This window comes from Bombina bombina, chromosome 3, assembly GCF_027579735.1.
Source record: "Bombina bombina isolate aBomBom1 chromosome 3, aBomBom1.pri, whole genome shotgun sequence".
In the NCBI taxonomy this organism is placed as follows: domain Eukaryota; kingdom Metazoa; phylum Chordata; class Amphibia; order Anura; family Bombinatoridae; genus Bombina; species Bombina bombina.
Window position 1 is genome coordinate 646,746,258 of NC_069501.1, and position 20,383 is coordinate 646,766,640.

Below are 20,383 nucleotides of genomic sequence, written 5' to 3' on the forward strand. Positions count from 1 at the left end.
AGAATTTGCAATATGTGAAACTGGACCTATGCAGTACTAATAAGTAAATGCAGTATCCCACAAAAGTGAGTACACCCCTCACATTCTTGCAAATATTTTAATATGTCTTTTTATGTGACACTGAAGAAATTATACTTTGCTACAATGTAAAGTAGTGAGTGTAAAGCCTGTATAACAGTGTCAATTTCTGTCCCCTCAAAATAACTCAACACACAGCCATTAATGTCTAAAAAAAAGTGAGTACACCCCTAAGTGGAAATGTCTAAAATGGGCCCAAAGTGTCAATATTTTGTGTGGCCACCATTATTTTCTAGCACTGCCTTAACCCTCTTGGGATGGAGTTCACCAGAGCTTCACAGGTTGCCACTGGAGTCCTTTTCCACTTTTCCATGATGACATCACAGAGCTGTTGGATGTTAGAGACCTTGCGCTCCCCCACCATCCATTTGAGGATGCACCACAGATACTCAATAGGGTTTAGGTTTGGAGACATTTACCCTCAGCTTCTTTAGCAAGGCAGTGGTCGTCTTGGAGGTGTGTTTGGGGTCATTATCATGTTGGAATACTGCCCTGCGGCCCAGTCTCCAACAGTACATGTTGGCATTCATGGTTCCCTCAATGAACTGTAGCTCCCCAGTGTGGGCAGCACTCATGCAGGCCCAGACCATGACACTCCCACCACCATGCTTCTTTGGTCGACCATGACGAGGCCTGTTCTGAGTGGAACCTGTCCTGTGAAACCGCTGTATGGTCTTGCCCACCATGCTGCAGCTCAGTTTCAGGGTCTTGGCAATCTTCTTATAGCCTAGGTCATCTTTATGTAGAGCAGCAATTCTTTTTTTCAGATCCTCAGAGAGTTATTGGCCATGAGGTGCCATGTTGAACTTCCAGTGAACAGTATGAGAGAGTGTGAGAGCAATAACACCAAATTTAACACACCTGCTCCCCATTCACACCTGAGACCTTGTAACACTAACAAGTCACATGACACCGGGGAGGGAAATGGGCCCAATTTGGACATTTCCACTTAGGGGTGTACTCACTTTTGTTGCCAAAGGTTTATACATTAATGGCTGTGTGTTGAGTTATTTTGAGGGACAGCAAATCTACACTGTTATACAGGCTGTACACTCACTACTTTACATTGTAGCAAAGTGTCACTTCTTCAGTGTTGTCACATGAAAAGATATAATAAAATATTTACAAAAATGTGAGGGGTGTTCTGACTTTTGTGGGATACTGTAAATATATACATTCCTCCGCTGTGGATTAATTTAATACATTTATTTACTAATTAATTAATTAATTAATTAAATGTTGGTTTTTAATTTATTTATATATTTTACAGTATATATTTTTTTAATACATAAAATTTAATGCAATGCAAGGCAATGGCAGACCTAATGTCTACAGGGCCCCGGTGCAAGTATTTATTTTGCGCCCCTCTAAAAGCATCCAACCAATTTTGGGATATTCACTACATATTTATTGTTTAGACAGCAACTGTACACCAAAATTACCACTTTCATGAATACCAAGGGAATGCCTAACATAACAAACTCCCCCAACCCATATACACACACACACTCTCCAGAGCATACACATGTACACACAAACACACACTCTCCAGAGCATACAAATTTACATGTACACACAAACACACACTCTCCAGAGCATACACATACACATGTACACACACACACTCTCCAGAGCATATACATGTACACACACACACTCTCCAGAGCATACACATGTACACACAAACACACACTCTCCAGAGTATACAAATTTACATGTACACACAAACACACACTCTCCAGAGTATACAAATTTACATGTACACACAAACACACACTCTCCAGAGCAAACTAGTGTACACACAAACACACACTCTCCAGAGCATACACATACACATGTACACACACACACTCTCCAGAGCATATACATGTACACACAAATACACACTCTCCAGAGCATATACATGTACACACAAATACACACTCTCCAGAGCATATACATGTACACACAAATACACACTCTCCAGAGCATACACATATATATGTACACACAAACACACACTACAGAGCATACACATATACATGTTCATACAAACATACACTCTCTAGAGCATACACATATACATGTTCATACAAACATACACTCTCTAGAGCATACACATATACATGTACACAGTCACAAACACACACTACAGAGCATACACATACACATGTACACACAAACACACACAGTATGCACATTTGTAGACCTCAGATCATATACCCTTCATTAGGTTATGGCGATAATTCACCTACAAAAATTTTTACAGCTAGATTACGAATTTGGCGTTATGAGTGAAAAAGCATTGTTATGGCCCATACCGCTGCTTTTTCCCTACCGCTGCTATTACAAGTCTTGTCAGAATAGCTGTACCGCAAACTTTTTGGCCGTCATGCAACGTCAGTACGACACTTTAAGAAAAGTCATTTTTCAATGGGACTTCCAACGCTCCAGAATTATGAGTTTTGCTGTGAGGCCAAAAAGAGAGCGGTACAGCCCAAAATGACAAGATCCGTATCGCCATCTAAAGTCAGTAGTTATGAGTTTTATGCTGCAAACCAGTAACATAAAACTCATAACTAAAGTGCTAAAAAGTGCACTAAACACCCATAAACTACCTATTAACCCCTAAACCGCTGAACTCCTGCATCGCAAAAACTATTTAAATATTATTAACCCCGGTCATTGGCAGTGTAGTGTAAGCTAGGGTTTTTTTTTTTTGGGGGGGGGTTATTTTGATAAGGAGTCAAGATTAGGAGTCATTCGTTTTTATTTTTGATAATTTCTTTTTTTTATTTTGTGTAATTTAGTGGGGTTTTTTTTGTAATTTAGATAATTGTATTTTATTATTTTAATTTATTTAATTTTATTGTAATGTTAGGTGTTAGTGTAACTCAGGTTAGGTTTTATTTTACAGGTAACTTTGTATTTATTTTTACTAGGTAGTTAGTAAATAGTTAATAACTATTTACTAATTAGTCTACCTAGTTAAAATAAATACAAACTTACCTGTAAAATAAAATAAAAATCCTAAAATAGATACAATGTAACTATGAGTTATTTTGTAGCTAGCTTAGGTTTTATTTTACAGGTAAGTATTTAGTTTTAAATAGGAATTATTTAGGTAATAATTGTAAGTTTTATTTAGATTTATTTTAATTATATTTAAGTTAGGGGGTGTTAGGGTTATGGTTACGTTAGGGTTAGGTTTAGGGTTAGGGTTACGTTAGGGGTTAATATATTTATTTAGTGTTAGTGATGTGGGAGGCCAGAGGTTTAGGGGTTAATAACTTTAGTATAATGGTGGCGGCGACATTGGGGATTGTTGGGGATGGCAGATTAGGGGTTAATAAGTGTAATGTAGGTTGCGGCGATGTCGGGGGCGGCAGATTTGGGGTAATAACTAATGTAGGTGGCAGTGATGTTAGGGGCTGCAGATTAGGGGTGTTTAGACTCAGGGTTTATGTTAGGGTGTTAGGTTTAAACATACATTTTGTTTCCCCATAGATATCAATGGGGCTGCATTACGGAGGTTTTGTTTCCACGAACGCAGGTGTTAGGCTTTTTTTTAGCCAGCTCTCCCCAGTGATGTCTATGGGGAAATCGTGCACGAGCACGTCAAAGCACCGCTTGTATTTGGGTGAAGCATGGAGCTCAATGCAACCATATCCCTCGCACAAGCCATTTTTTTGCAAACCTGTAATAGCAGTGTTATGAAAGGTGAGCGGTGAAAATAACTTACAAGTTATTATCAAGCCAGCCATAACGCAAAACTCGTAATCTGGCTGTTAGTTTGTTGTTTATACATTTAACCTGTTATAAAGATTTAAGATAGCAGGGTAACCTTGTTTTATGTTTTATGTTTTATGTCATTTGTTCTAAGAAGCAATTCTGTCTCAGGTTGATTACCTTGTATGCTTTGAACCTTACTTATCATGTACCTGAATTATATTGTGCACTTGTATTTATCTGCTAATTTCAATACAAAATATTATGAAAAATATTTTCCTCAGGCCTCCAAAGGCCAGATTTTCAGGATTATCTTGAGTGAGAGCAGGTTAATATACAAGTTTACTTCTAGATCAGATATCCTGAAAATCTGTCCTGTTAGGGAGGCCTGAGGACAGGTCTGAAAACTCCTGGTCTAACCTGAAATTATGATGTTTTTTTTTATTTTTTTAATATTTTTATTTTATTTTATAACAATATAGAGATACAAACAACAGTACGATCTGAGCGTACTATAGAAACAGGTTACATGTTCATGCATGGTTACAGTATCAAATCACAACCAATATTAATGATACAGCATTAATAACTGAGCTATGTGGAATCCAGTTCTCCTTGACACACATAGTGGAGCCAACTGGGTAATACCAGTGCATAAGGAGCTTAATATAAGTTTCGAAGATAGTGACACAATGTAGCACCTTCTTTGTGAGTAAGAGTGTATGTTGCCATACTTCTAATAGCTTGGATATGTTCAGCTTCTGCTCCCATTTAAGAATATGAGAGGCTTTATCTGTAGGGGATGCTCCTTCCATGAGAGTATAATGCAATGATAACGGTTTACCAAGTCGTCGACCCTGTTGCCATCTGGCCTCCCATACAGTCAGCTGTCGGGAGGAGGAAGGTTTGAACCCCCATCTAGAGAGTAGGCTTATTACTCTAATATATTCAAAAGCCATGTACGATGGGATTGAATTAGGGTTGTCAGTATGAAATAGTTCCACGTAAGTTCCTTGAGAGGTCGGGGACCACAGGTCCGCTACCTTACTAAAACCTAACCTAGCCCAAGTCACTGGGTGCGAGTCAGGTAGGCCTGAAAGGAGCCCTGATAAGGCGGTTATGGGAGAGGGGTGTGGGGCTATATGTTTGTAGTGGCGTATTTGGTCCCAGACTGCGAGGCATTCTTTTATCACCGGGTTTGTGATATTGAGAAGTCTCCTACAGTGAGGAGGAGTCCAAATCAAGTCTCTTAGAGTCAAATCGAATGGGAGAGATGCCTGTTCCAAGCTTCTCCGTTTGCTTTCGGAGCTGACTACGCCCCACTGGGAAATATGCGTGAGCATTGCCGCCTCGTAGTACCTGTATATGGATGGGGAGGCCACCTCCGTCCATTCTGGCATATTGTAGACATTTATGGGCGACACAAGGAGGTTTGCTCTGCCAAATATATTTGGTACATGCACCTTGGAATTGTAGGATGATGGAGCGGGGGACACTGAACGGAAGGCATCTAAATGCATATGTGAGTTTCGGGAGGTAGCTCATTTTGAGGGCAACTATGCGACCCAGCCATGAGACTGTTTTAAAGTTCCATCTCTGACTCAAAGATCTGAGCTCTGAGAGGAGAGGCTTATAGTTGTCTTCAAGCATTTGTGGAAGGGAGTTGGACATTTTCACCCCTAAATGAGAAATGTAGGAGTTATTAACTACAAATTTGTGCCTGTTTTGTATATGTTTGGAGACATCTGCTGAGAATCCCTGTAAGTATATTTCTGTTTTAGTTTGGTTTAATTTATAGTAGGAGAGACCACTGAAGGTCTCCAGCAAGGAGAGGAGCTTGGGTATGGTTTGTATTGGTTTGGAGGTAAAGATTGTGGTGTCATCCGCAAATAGTGCCCCTTATGCGTTGTGCCGTGTAGTGTAATTCCTACTTGATCTTTATCTTCTCGTATGGCTGCAGCGAGAGGTTCGATAGCCAAAGCGAAAAGCATGGGGGAGAGAGGGCAGCCTTGCCGTTTGCCGATCGAGATGGGAAAGGATGGTGAACTGAACCCGAGGCCCCTAACCGAGGCCGTGGGAGCTGAGTATAGCGCTTTCACTGAAAGTATAACTTGTGTTGGGAACTGGAAGGCCTCCAATACTTTCCATAGATATTCCCAGTGGACCCGGTCAAAGGCCTTTTCCACGTCAAGCGAGAGCACAGCTAAGGGCTTGTTTAATCTCTGGGCCTCGCATAGGATGTTTAGCAATCTCCTTGTGTTGTCCGGGCCCTCACGACCTGGGATGAAGCCCACTTGGTCTGGGTTGATTAGGGAGGGTAATAATCTCGCCAACCTGTTAGCCAGGATATTCGTGTAGATTTTGATGTCTGTGTTAATTAAAGATATGGGTCTGTAATTAAGGCACAGTGTTGGGTCCTTATTGGGCTTTGGGATGGCGATAATGGAGGCCTCCAAAAATTCCTTTCTGAAGGTTCCCTCCTCCGTTGCTAGTTTAAAGAATCTAGTAAGGATGGGTAGAATTTCTTTGCAGTATGTTTTGTAGAATATGGCAGTGAAACCATCAGGGCCCGGCGCCTTGAGAGATTTCATGTTTTTAATGACTTGTCTCACTTCTTGGCAAGTAATTGGGACATCTATACATCCGTTTTGTGCCTCATCTAAGGCAGCGAGTTTCAAGGACTGTAAGAATGGCCCTATCTGTGTAGAGGGTGATTGTGTGGGACCCGTCTGGTCCTGGATATTATATAGAGTGGCATAGTAATTGCAAAACTGCTGGCCAATTAAGGACAGCAACCTCAAAACCTGCTTACCGCACTTGAGTTCGTGTATGCGTTTAGCGCCTCTACGCTGTCTAATTTTGTTGGCAAGAATGGTGTCTGCTGTGTTGCCCTTTGAGTACATAAGCTGTTTCAGCCGAAACAGGTTATTCTGTGTTTTCTTGAACTCTATTTGGCATATATGTTTTTTAAGGTCCTTGACCTCCTGGCTTAAATCCACATTATCTGATGTGCGTTGCTGTGTTTCTAGTGTACGTAACTTACTATGGGCCTGAGAAAGGGTGAGGCCTGCCTGTTTCCTGAGGTATGCTTGTTTGCGTATAAATAGGCCTCTAGTAGTGGCCTTGAATGCCCCCCAGATTATGTCATCTCGGACATCAGGGGTGTCATTAATCTGTAGTGTGGTTGTTATTTCTGACCTGAGTTTTTCCCTAAAGGGGATGTCAGCTAATAAGTGGTGAGGTAACCTCCATGGGGATCTGGTGTTGGTAGTGTTTCTGGATTCTAGCTCCATTACTATCTGGTCGTGATCTGACCACGGGCAGGGGTGCATGTCTGCGGTTTGTACGTAGTCTAACGTTTCAGGGTTGCAGAAAAAATAGTCCAGTCTGGAAAATGTGGAGTGGGGGTGGGAAAAGTGAGTGAAATCCCTGTCGTGGGAATGCACTGATCTCCATATGTCAAAATAGTTAAAACTGGTCATGAGCCCCCTAAACCTGCCACTTGTAGTGTCCAGAGCGATCGCTCATCTCTGGGGGGTGAGTTTTTTTTCTGTCTAGGCCATTGTCCCACACCATGTTCATGCCGCCCGCCATAATCACCTTCCCTTGTTTAAATTGTTCAATTGCACTCAGAATCTTCTTAAGATAACTAGGCTGAGAGGTGTTCGGGAGGTAGACTGAAACCAGTGTATAAGTAGCATGGTCAAGGTTGCAAACCACTATGATGTATCTTGCTTGGTGGTACCTGATCACCTGGAGGGGTTCAAAAGCCACCCTTTTGTGCACTAGGATGGCCACCCCTCTAGCTTTTTTAGAGTAGGAGGCTGTCTCAAAGACTGGGAAGTCTTGGGGGAAGGGTGTGGGAAGAGTGTTGTCGAGGAGGTGCGTCTCTTGTTGGAAAGCCACATCCACCTTGTGAAAGCGTAGGGATCTAGCTAATAGGCTTCTCTTGCCCACTGAATTTAGGCCTCTAACGTTGTGGGTAAGATATCGGAGAGGTGCCATTTATTATTCAGTATCTGGTGGTCCTGAATAGGGAACTATTCGGGATAGGGATGATTGGGAGGGTATAGGGAGGGGGAAAGGGGGAGAGGTACGGTGGAAGTAGTCCACCAAAATGGAGCCCTAGTACGGGCTCCTATGTCTGAGGGGGAGCTAGCACTGTTTAGTAGGGTGTGGGTTGAGGTGAGTAGCCCCACTCTCTAGTGGGTCATGTTGGGTAGAAAGTAATTAAAATATATAAGCTAAAACCATACACATGATAAATATGACATACATAGTTGCAACCTTTTTTTCTGAAAATGTCAAGGCAATAAACAGTTGTAGACTGATAGTAAATAAAATAAAATACAAGATGTAAGTTATACCAGTATGTCAACAACAGATCTTATTCTATGTAGGATACAAGGAGTGTAGTTGTACCGCCAACTTCAGGTGCCTTAACATGGGACCTTCAACAAGAGTATCTTAACTATAGGCAAACACTAAGTGTTGGCAGTCGAACTAGAGTGTACAATTTAATGTGTCATAACTTCAAACCTTCAACAAAACATCTGAACTATAAACAGTCACTGATTGTTGGTAGAAGAACCAGGGTGTGCAGTTCCGCCAGCAACAATGTTTTAGTGCTAAACCATATTCGTTATAAAATATGGAAGGTATAACTGTAGAAATCAGTTCTGATAGTGTCTAACGTGTAAACTTTCAACAACTGTCTATAACAAGACCTTAGCGTACAACAATGTATTCAATAGTGTCAAAACCTTTAGTATACACATACCATTGGTAGCAGGTCCTAAGTGAGTGAGGCTTGAGGCCTTAGAGAGTGGTCAGGGGGATTTTGCCTCTGTCATTTGGGTCTCTGTTCTTTTAATGTCCATTCAGGGGCCGAGACCCTGAGGCAGGAATGAGATGGTGCTTGAGTTCCCGGATCCAGCTGTAGACCACAGTTAGCTAGAAGGGTGTTTCCAGAAGAAGGGGAAGTGATGGTGTGAGTCTGATTGTCCTTAGTCACAATCAATTTAGTGGGGAAGCCACACCTATACTTGATGTTGGCCCTCCTGAGCTGAGATGTGATAGGGGCATACAGCTTCCTTTGTTGCAGGGTGTATGGAGAGAGATCTGGTTGCAGCTGAATGTCTTTCAGGGGCTCAGGAAGTGAGGGTTTGCTGAAGGCCGCCTGCATCAGGCGGTCTTTAAAGGTGAAGTGGTGAAAACAGACTACTACATCCCTAGGTTTATCTGTTGAGATAGTCCTTGGTCTAAGGGCTCTGTGTGCCCATTCCATGGTGTGAGAGGTGCCCTCTAGGGGGCCCAGGAGGGCCACAAACAGCATTTTAAGGAATTCCTGGAGGTTGCCCGCCGACACTGACTCGGGTATACCTCTGAATCTTATGTTGTTTCTCCTAGCCCTATCCTCTAGATCTGCCAGTTTTAGTTTCAGTTGTGTGATTTGATCTGCTAGAGTTTCGGCATACGAGAGCAAGCTAGAGTGATCCGTGACCAGGCCGTCTTGTTGACGTTCAAGGGTGTCTACTCTGTCGCCTATTTCAGCGATGTTTTTTTTTTTTAGTTCCGCGGAGCTTCGTTGGATTTCAGCTGTAATGGATTTGGTCTGCAGAGCCAACATCTTCTGCAGTGTGTTTTCAGTGATGTAGTGGTTGAGATGGGCTGTGGATCGGGAGCTCGATTGGGAGGCCTCATCTTGTGGCTCAGGGTCGCTTTCCTCTCTCCTTTGTGAACTAGGATCTTTGCGGGCTTGGGAGAAATGATCGAGAACAGACTTTTGTGACCCAGCAGGGGTCCTAGGGTTTCTTTTTGAGGTTTGAGGCATAATAGCTGAGAACTAGGGGAACTAGTGTTCCCACTATAATACTCCACTCTGATCCCACAGGGCACTGTGAGGGAAGTGAAACAGATAGGACCTGCACCAAAATACATTTATAGTATTACATTTGATGCCATATGAAACAATACAGGGTTAGTGTCAGTTTATGTGGGCTAAGTAGCCCCTATGGACCCTCTGCACCTCAGGGAGAGGGGGATACGACCGTGAAGGAAGGGGAAAGTGAAGTGACCAGCCCAGACTAGCAGGGCCGGAAAGGGGGAGGTGCAGAAAGGGCCACAGCAATATGGATTATGCTACACCAGATGTAAATGACAGGATGTGGGGTATTTACAATGTGGCGTGGGGTCCAATAGTGTGAGGTAGGCTCAGAATCTAGACAATATTAAACAGTACAGTATTGCAATAATATATAGGAACCCTTAAGCAACTATAGCATGTGTGATATTATGAGCAGTGTTATAGAGAGAGAAACCTGCAGGAAAAAGATGTTATCAGGAAGAACACTCCACTCCGGGTATTAACCACAGAAACACATAAGCTGACGCAGCAGCTAGGCTAAACACCTCTGTAGAAAATTTCAAAATGTCTGTACACAGGCTTTAATCAGGATCCAAGGCCTGCTAGCTTAAAGGGTCAATCTGTACAGGCTCTGTCCATATTCAGTGACACATCTTTATGGCAGAGACCTTTACTATGGCCTCAGGGAGCCAGAGCAAAGTCTAAGGGGGCCTGCACAGCAATCAGAGGGCCCAGCAGGGCCATATGATGGAATGTGTGGAGGGTGTAGGCTCACCAATTACTTAAGGGCAGATGAGTATAGATTCCTCCCCAGTAGGGATAATTCACTATCTAGGCAAATTCTTTATTAGCTGTGATGCAGAGCAAAGTGCCAATTTATGTAGCTGTCAATACGGTAAATACCAATCCAAATTGTTGTTCCAGAAAACTTTTCTAATTAAGGGTGTCTCATCTGTAGTAAGCAATTAAAAGGGGAAAATGGTAGTAAAAACCTTCTGATTGCCCAGCATACTAATATTTTACTCCTAAATAAATGGCACCACATTTATTCCAGCAGGCACATAGCTAAATGATGAGGCTACTCCTGGAAGGGAAGTGTCCCAATACTGTATAATGATGGTCAGGAAGCCAATTCATGTACCATTATAAAGTGAGCTGCTTTTGTAGAGTATATTTATGCAGCTGCTTGTGTAGCTCAGTTCAAAGTTACTGGGGTAGTTTTGATGTTAGAGAGGGCTACTTGTAGGATAGATCGTAAAAGTAAGTTCTTACCCTCCTAACTTCAAGCTAGATGTAAGTCGGAAATGGCTCACTCCATCCGGGATTCGGCAGCACTACCCCAGTCCAGGCCGCAAGATGTCGAAGGTTCGCGCCAAAATGAGTGGCGCAGCTCCAATCGTAAATTTCTTCCAGGGGCCTTTACAAGATTCAGCTGGAACCAGGTTGGGATCAGACCGATCCCCAAAGTCGGCCGCTTCGTAGGATAGGAGGCAGGACCCGATACGAGGTGAGTGCTTCAAATCAGCAGCCCCATGTTACTCTCTTTACTTGGTCATAGATGCAGAGTTAAACTGCCGCCCCGGAGAGGAGCTCCGAGCCTCCGGGCAGCAGTAGAGCACAAGTAAGGGGATAGTTCAGGAGCTAACCTGAGTATAACAGTTATTGTGGCTTTCAGGCTTCTGTGTGCGGCTGCTTTCTGAGACTGTGAAGTACCTCCGCGGTATCAGGGCAATGTCGCTCAATAGCCCAGTTGATTTTACTCCTCTCGCCGTCAGGTTAGCTTAGTTACTCTCGTCCACTGTCGTCAACCAGCTTGGCAAGTGGCCTAATATGAGTTAAGTTAGTACTTGGGCATAAAAAAACTACTTATTTATGCCTAATAGATCTGATTAAGAGAGCTCCCTAAAAGAACGTCTCTCCAGTTTGATGGCTAGCTCCGCCCCTATGATGTTTTTTTAATGTTATTGACCCTATTAAAAAAAAAATTAAAAATCTGGGGAGATTGGAGAGATCCACATATCCCATAATCTTTAGAGCTTCTTAATTTTGTCTGTAAAGTTTGCTTGCCATTATTAATGCAATCTCACAAAATGTGGGACCATTGGATGCTGCTCATGGTGACCAGCCTTAAATGGACATTCCAGCCAAAATTGAAATCCACATGGATGCATTTCAGTTTTGAATAGAAGCATTTTTGTAATATACAGTACATGTATTAGCAAAAATGCTTCTTATAAAATTAGAAACTGAGAAACGTGTTGTTTTTAAGAAATTTCAACTTTTACACAGAGGAATTGCTTCTTTGTTTAAGAGCCTTTGCTTTTGCTTTTATTTGATACATTGTATCAGTTACACCAGCAGTCTATCACCAACAGCGGAGCAAGGAGATCTGAAGCAGCAGTGTTATATACTGCTTAACACTCTCCATTCTCCTGTTGGAGTCTCCGTTAGAAGTGAGGTGTAGACGGTGAGACTGAGACGGATCGCTGTATCAGAAGCACCTTTGTAGAGACAGACCATATGTACACATGCAGTTTGCAGAGACGGATCGCCATCACTCCTGCAATTTGTGGGGGAACTCAACTGTAAGGTGAGAGACCTAGAGTTTACTGTCAGTTACAGTGAAGAATCAGTACCATTTTTGGATACAAAGATATACAAGTCAGGACATCATTTGGAATTTGACCTATACATGAAAGAAACTGACAAGAATAATTTGCTAAAGTACAATAGTTTGCTTCCTAGACCACTAGTCGACTCCTTCCCCAAAAGCCAGCTTCTCAGGGTCAACAGAGATAAAGGCAGGCAGGAGATTAGGCTAAAAAAAATGGCAAAAAAAATCACTAGTAGGGGTTATCCACCCAAGGTCCTACATACCACTATAGAGGCATTAAATAAAACCAGAAAAATAACTCACAAGAGTAAAGAAAATAGAATGGTTTTTGTTAGGCAGTTTAATCCATTGAGTGGTAAAATGGCTAGACTTAGACAGAAATGGCCTATTCTCAAGGAATGTAACAAAGAAGTGGTTTACTTGGAGGAACCCCCATTAATGGTCCACAGAAGAGTTAAGAATTAAAGGGATCATCTCACAAAGACAGATATAGGACCTGGGAAAGAATTAAAGCAGACCACTTTGGGTAGTGAGAGAACAGGAAACTCCCCATGTTTGAATTGCGTAAGCTGCAATTCTATAATAAGAGGTACAAATTTTCATCACCCACATAGTGGTAAGAAATATAATACAAATGGCTTCTTCACTTGTGAGACCACCTATGTGATCTATTTAATTAAATGTTCTTGTTCAATGGTGTATATAGGGGAGATGACCCGTAAAGTTAGGGATAGAATGAGCCAACATTGCTCTAACATCAGATGTAAGAACCTTGAGGCTCCTCTCTCTAGACACTTCCTTGACAAAGGACACAGTATTTGCCAACTTAGATGGCAGGTCATAGACCATATTAAGCCCAATAGGAATGATATGGACAGGGAACCACTTCTCAAACAAAAAAAATGTGGTAGATCCACAAATTAGAGACATTGGCCACTAGGGGCCTAAATAGGGATTATGATCTGTCTTGCTATTTCTAAATTTCTAATTCTCCTAATTGTCTCTGTACAACTTGTTCTGTTATTTAAAATGTAAACAGTACATATTCTAAAATTATCAGCATCTATATTCAGGTTTTAAAATGAGCAGAATGTTAAAAGTTTTTATAATATATGTATTAAAGTTTTTTTTATATTGTGTGTAATACTGATAGGATGCCAGTAGATGGAGCTATAGCTTCATTTTAGGTGCATTGGCGCCAAAGAAAAGATTTAAATGGTAATCATATAACAATTAATGTATCAAGCATGAATAAGGGGCTGTGACCCCAAAACGTCGCTGTTTTGTAAGAATACATTTCTAAAAATAATTTTTTGAAGTGCTGAGGACTTTTTCCCTTGTTATCATACATTGCAGTGTCCTCTTGTCCTACGTACAACACCTCAACTTTTGTGCTGTTCTCCTATATCTCTATCTATATATCTCCTATATCTATAAGCAGATTGTTGGGATTGAAGATATCGCCTGTGACTGTCTAACTACAGAGACAAGTGGTCTCCAGTACATGCCACTCGCACTACGTGTATGGAGATCACAGGGAGACCAACGCAAGAGGCAGCAGGACACAAAACATAAGGTGTCTTCCTCGGCTTGTCCCCTTCCAAGTCTAAGACACAATACAGGCGAAAGGCACCTCATAAGGAAACACCGGTAGCCTTGCAGCTTCGTGGCAGCTGTATTGCAGGGACACAACAGACTCTCCGGTCAGCACATAGAGACCCACAGCTTGCCTATAACATCGACCGGATATGTAATAAGGTACCCTAGCTCAGTTACTTATTTATAATTACATATTTCAGAACTTTTTATTAAATAACTTTGAGTGCTTGGGGAGTACCCTAAAACTTGCTTATACAGCATCACCTATATAATGATTTGTCAAAGTGGTCCTTTGGACATAAATTCAATTTGCTGGACTGTGTTATTACAAACATCTGCTATATAGCCTACAGCTAAACTTATGCAAATTATAAACTCCTGAGAAGGGCATAAATAGCCAGCTGGTCAGATTTCAAGGACCCACCAGCCTGTAGCTATTTGATCTAACATAGGATTGAGTTAACAGACAGCATACTGGTTTAGGTATATGCTTATTATTCTGCACTTATTATCTGGAAACATTTAAGGTGCACCTCAAAGTCTGCCTACACAGTATTACCTAAACACAGATTTCCAATCTGAACGTTTTATTGTATCAGAAATCCCCAGTGATTTTTTTTAAAAAACATCAGAGACTGATCATATTTAGAGCAAGAGAGTACTGAGCATATGTAACTAATTGCATAGTGACTGATTCATTTTCTTCACATTACAACTGCAGACTTTGACAAATTAAGGCTGACAACTCCACCTGGTGACCAACATAGCAAATAACAAAAAAAAAAAAATAGAAAAAAAACAAAAAAAACACAGCATTAACAAAAGGTACAAATACCTTATGAAATATGACAAGTACTTGCAGAGGCTGTCTCCCCTTAAACCGGACACTATGGGTTCTAAAGCTAAAACTACAGGCAAAAGCCTCCGTCATACTGCAGACGTTTATGTGACTGTCCAACCTCAAAATGAATATGACAGCCCACTAACAGGAGATAATAACATGCTATTACAAGAACTAAAAGCATTCTTCTTGCCTAAGATGGATTCTCTACAAACGGGAGTAGATACACTGACAAGTGAAGTAAGGCAATTCTCTAAAAGACTTACAACAGCTGAACAGAGAATATCTGAAATAGAGGATAAGCAACAAGAATCAGAAGGTTCCTTGAAATACCTTCTAAAACAAAATCAACACCTCCAAGAGAGAGTAGAGGACCTAGAGAATTGCAGTAGGCGAAATAATCTGCACATTATTGGGGTACCTGAATCTGTAAAAGATAAAGAGCTACTGGAATTTATAGCCCTGACATTACCAATGCTGTTGGGCATATTCATCCAGATCGGCTACCACTAGATGTAGAGCGGGCACATCGCCTGGGCCCTGAACGACTCAACAACATGAAGGCAAGACTTCACCAAATAATGCTTAAATGCCTTAACTACCAAAAGAAGTTGGCGGTGATGAGAGCATACAGAGCCATAAAAGAAGTCAAATATGAAGATCAACAGCTTCTCTTGTTTCAAGTCTTCTCTGCAGAAGTAACACGGAAAAGAAAAGACTTTGCTCCACTTTGTACCCGTCTCCATAAGCAAGGACATCAAGTCGCTCTTATATACCCAGCAAAGCTACGACTTCAGACCCCTTCTGGTCAGAAATTCTTTCACTCTCCAGCAGTACAAGCCTATTTAGACTCTGAACAAATGAATGGAAATGGCTGATTCTACACTATCCATTCAGGATACCGTATATGATCACATTTGTTTACTATCACGTAATGTATACTGCTCATTATTTAGAAATTGTGATTCCACTAAAAGCACAATGCTTAATTAAGCTTTGTACAGTAAATTTATATAAAAATCCACTGTTCCAAGGAAAAGTTTGTATATTTTGGTTGTTTTTTTTGTAGTTATTTTTCTGTATACATAGATGTCTGATGAGAAGTATTAAAAACCTCCAACCATCCGCCATTAAATTAAAAGGAGGAACTCACATAACTAAAGGTGGAATATTTTAGTGGCTATTTAACAACTTAATTAAACGAGTTACTAGCCCACAACTACTCCCCCTAAATTCCCCATAGTGTTTCTTTACCTCTATGCCCGGCAGTCCTACGTTGTTATAGCACCAGCCAAGTGCAACCTTTTCCATGTTCCTAGCCCTCATAACTCTGTAACCAAATATGTCCAACAACTAAATCCATATACCACCAATGCATCGCAGGGGTTTCCCTGACTTAACCCTATGGTAATGCCACCCCTAATAATTCATTTATCAAACTCCACCCCAATTCCCATGAAACAAAGTTGGTGCCAGCTTTTCCTCTGGGTATTAATGACTCTGATGTCTAACATTGTTCGCACTAATGCTTGTATCTTCTCTAGCAGATTGATTATGGAGTTTGCAGATCCACCAGCCGCAGACCACCACCCACACCAGGTTACACAGTAAGTTAGTTTGCTCATACCAATACTCATATAGACCAGACATCCACATTATCTGTTCATACACTTTCCAGGGCACATATTGTATAATGGTTAACATACCGCAATGACTATGAAGTATAAAGTAATTTCCTGTAATGTGGGAGGCATAACCTCTCCAGCAAAAAGAGGCATTATACTACAATACCTTGGCACTCTATGAGCAGACATCATGTTTCTCCAAGAAACCAAGTTATCCACTATAGAACATGAACAATTAAAATCTATATGGGTGGGACAAATCATATAGATGCCGAAAGAAGGTAGAAAATCTAACAATCCTGGTTAGAAAGGGACTTCCAATAACATTCTCAAATACGGAGATGGATAAGAAAGGCAGATACATTATCTCCCTTATGCATATTCACACGTACTAACAGAAACACTGCCAGATAAAAAAAGGAGGTACAACTGATACATACATTCAAAGAAACCTTGGACCTTATAGATATCTGGAGGGTACAACACCCTTATAAGAGAGACTACACACACGTATCAAAGACACATAACACCCTATCGAGAATAGACTATTTTCTAACCTCCCCAACATTAGCAACAGAAATCCAGATAACCACAATAGGACAAATTACAATCTCTGACCATACACAGATTAGTCTGACGTTACAACCCTTGCCTCCGTAACCAATAAACAGATCATGGAGGTTTCCCTTGTATCTTTACAATATTGACTTTTGTCAGCACCTTAAATCATCTTGGCTATATTACACACTAGATAATGATCAACATAAAAATAATCCAGATTTATTTTGGCATACATCCAAAGCAGTCATGCGTGGTAACATAACATCTTCTGAGGTACATCATAATAAAACCCTCAAACCCATAGACAACGATTTTTTAACCAAACTTACAGAGCCTTATAATAATTACCTATCCAACCCCTCCCCAACATGTAGAAAAGCATACTACACCCTTAAACAAGCAAGAGACACATTTCTGGAACAAAAGGAAAGCAAACTTAATGTTCATAGACAAGGCCATTTCTTTAGATACGGTAATAAATCTGGCAAACTTTAAGCCAATCTAGTCAAACTTCATAACCCCAAATCTTGCACAGTATCCCTCAAATCACAATGTAGCCTAACATCGGACAAAACTGAAATGATGGCAGAATTTGTCCGCTATTACCAATCTCTCTAAACATGTAATAAATTCAACTGCAAAAAACAAATTTTGGGAAGCAATAAAGGTCCCAACCTTAACTGAAGAACAGCGAGCAGGCTTAAATGCCTCAATTCACACAGAAAAAGTTGCTAAAGCAATCAAACACTTAAAACTATGGAAAGCAGCGGGTCTGGACAGACTGCTGGCAGAATACTACAAATACATCGACAGTGACCTTACCCCTATACTGCCATCCCTATACACTACCTATTTAGAGGTCAATACAAAACCTAATGACCGGTTTACGGAAGCGAATATTTGCATTCTACCTAAACCTGATAGAGAGCATACACTGACATCCTCATACAGAACCATATCACTGTTAAACAGTGACTAAAAACTTTTATCTAAAATATTGGCAGACAGACAAACACAGATCTTACCTAACATCATTCACCCTGATCAGACAGGATTTGTCAACAGTCGCTCCTCAGTTGTCAACATACAAAAGACCCTAGCGATTACATCCCACTACTGGTATGACACTCAGACTAACAAACACTCAGACCTCCAAGATGCATGCTTATTGGCACTAGATGCTTCCGAATTTCTGAATCGAACCGAATTGACCGAATCCAGACAAATTTATTAGAATCCGAATGAATCCGAAACGAATCCAAAACGATTTAATTTGAATTTTTTCGAATTGATCCGAACCGAAATTCGAAAAAAATCTGAATCGATCCGAACCGAAACAAATTTTTCGATCATGCACAAGTCTAGTATGAACTCTTCATTAAACATCATGAAACTCAAATTAGACAAAAACTTGCATTGAAATGGCTAAATTATAGAACCCTAAACTTTAATCACGAAATGGTCACTGAGAGCATAGAAAAAGTTAAAATGGTAACCTTGCCTGCGACTTTACATGAATCCTACATTAAAACCATACATCAAGCATACATAACTGTATTCAGCGCTGCGGAATCTGTTGGCGCTCTACAAATAACCGATGATAATAATAATAATAATAATAACTGCGATCCACGTGGGTACCTGATGCCAGGAATATATGCATCAAATGCAGCCATGACTCCCCAGACTGGATTAATCTATTCTGGGATTGCCCCAAAATATACCAGTTTTGGCACAAAATCTCTTACTGGCTAAATAAAGTAACTAAAGAACAATTGTGCCTGTCAGCCCAACAGGTGCTATTCTTGTTGTCACAAAGCAATAGGTCAAAATATGACATTTGTCACTACCATAATATTGCTGGCAAGGCAGTTAATCCTACAGGGTTGTGCAAACAGTAAAAGCCCCCATTTCAACAACTAATACATAGCCAAATGGTCATAGAGCAAGCAGATGCAAAGGGGGACCTTGCAAAAAGAGTAAAAAGGTTCTCAATAAATGGGAAGGATACCTACTACACTCGCCAAATTATGTTAAGGATAGAGTGCTTTACCCATTAAGAAATAGCTTATTTGTACTATCCCAAAATCTTAGAGGCAAATGATGCAGTTCAGAGCAGGGAGAATAATACCAATACATTTTGCTTTAGATATAGTTCTTTTCTATGCCCCATCCTTTTTAAAGCATATCTGGTGGTCTGGGGGCACTTTGGGTAAGTTATTTATTCACTCATGTTACTTATGTTTTTGAATATTATATATTGTTTGTTAAGTTAATTTACTTAGTTTAAAAAATGGAAAAATGAAGAGGAGAACCCTGAGTGACAACACATCTATTATCTAATATTGGGACTTACGATATCACATACTCAACACCTTCTGAATAGAATGGACAATATCTTGATAATGACTTGTATTGTACTGATGTATGATTAATCTATTTATGTACCCATATTTACCAATGTTGTAAGCTTGTAGGGTTTTCGTGGCCATTTGCGTGCAAGTTAAATTCCGCTCGTATTACAAGTTGAAAGTAAATGCGAATAATCGAGATCACGATTTACGCTAGAATGATACCCAAACTTCAGAGCACTGGTTAACTGTTATACGAGTCAAAAAAGTATCATAAAACATATCAAAAATACATTTAAAAGTACAGTTACACTCAAAACAATGCTATATAATAAAAATAAGTTTAAAAAAATTGCAATAAAAAATTACAAGGACTCAAAGATATGAGATGTCAGGTGTTAGAAAATTAAAGGGTCAAAAATGCTTTTACATGGGGATCCATAGGAACACAAGTTTAAATGTATGCATGTATGTAAATATATATGCATGTATTTCTATACATATGTATATATGTTTTTATATGTGTAAATATGCATTTACAGACATACATACACATATAAATACAGATAAAGAAACACATGCAGTATATCTCATTGCAATCCTGCGCTCGTGTTTGAGTGAGCTGGCAGCTTTTTTTTGTTCAAAATAAGGCTCCATTAAAGTCTATGGAGGAATACAATCTCCGTTCACAACTTTGCAAAATCTTTTTTTCTGCGTGAGGATGCAACAGCGAGAGCGCAAAAGTTTTACAGAAAAAGCATTTGTGGGAGCACAAATTTGTTCTCCACTCTTAATCTAGCCCACAGTGAGGCCCATGCATAAAATCACATCAAGCAGTTAACCCACATGTATGCTCTAGGTGACAGGAGTGTATAGCTTCCCATGAAACTCACATCTTAAAGGGACACTAAACTCAAAATTAAACTTTCATGATTCAGATAGTGCACAGTTTTAAACAACTTTTCAATTTACTTCCATTATCTAAATATCTAAATATGCTTCTACTGAGCATGTGCAAGATTCACAGAATATATGTCTATGCATTTTGTGATTGGCTGATGGCTGTCACATGAGGCATTGGGAAGGAAAGTAAAGCTAACTATGACATTTGTCAGAAAAAAAATCTACTACTGATGTGAC

General features: G+C 40.4%; 1 protein-coding gene across 3 annotated transcripts in view; it reads right to left on the bottom strand.

Moving 5' to 3' along the window:
* LOC128653833 (multidrug and toxin extrusion protein 1-like) overlaps positions 1–20,383 on the bottom strand; it is a 363,968-nt gene that overhangs the window by 247,961 nt on the left and 95,624 nt on the right. The window lies entirely within an intron of this gene.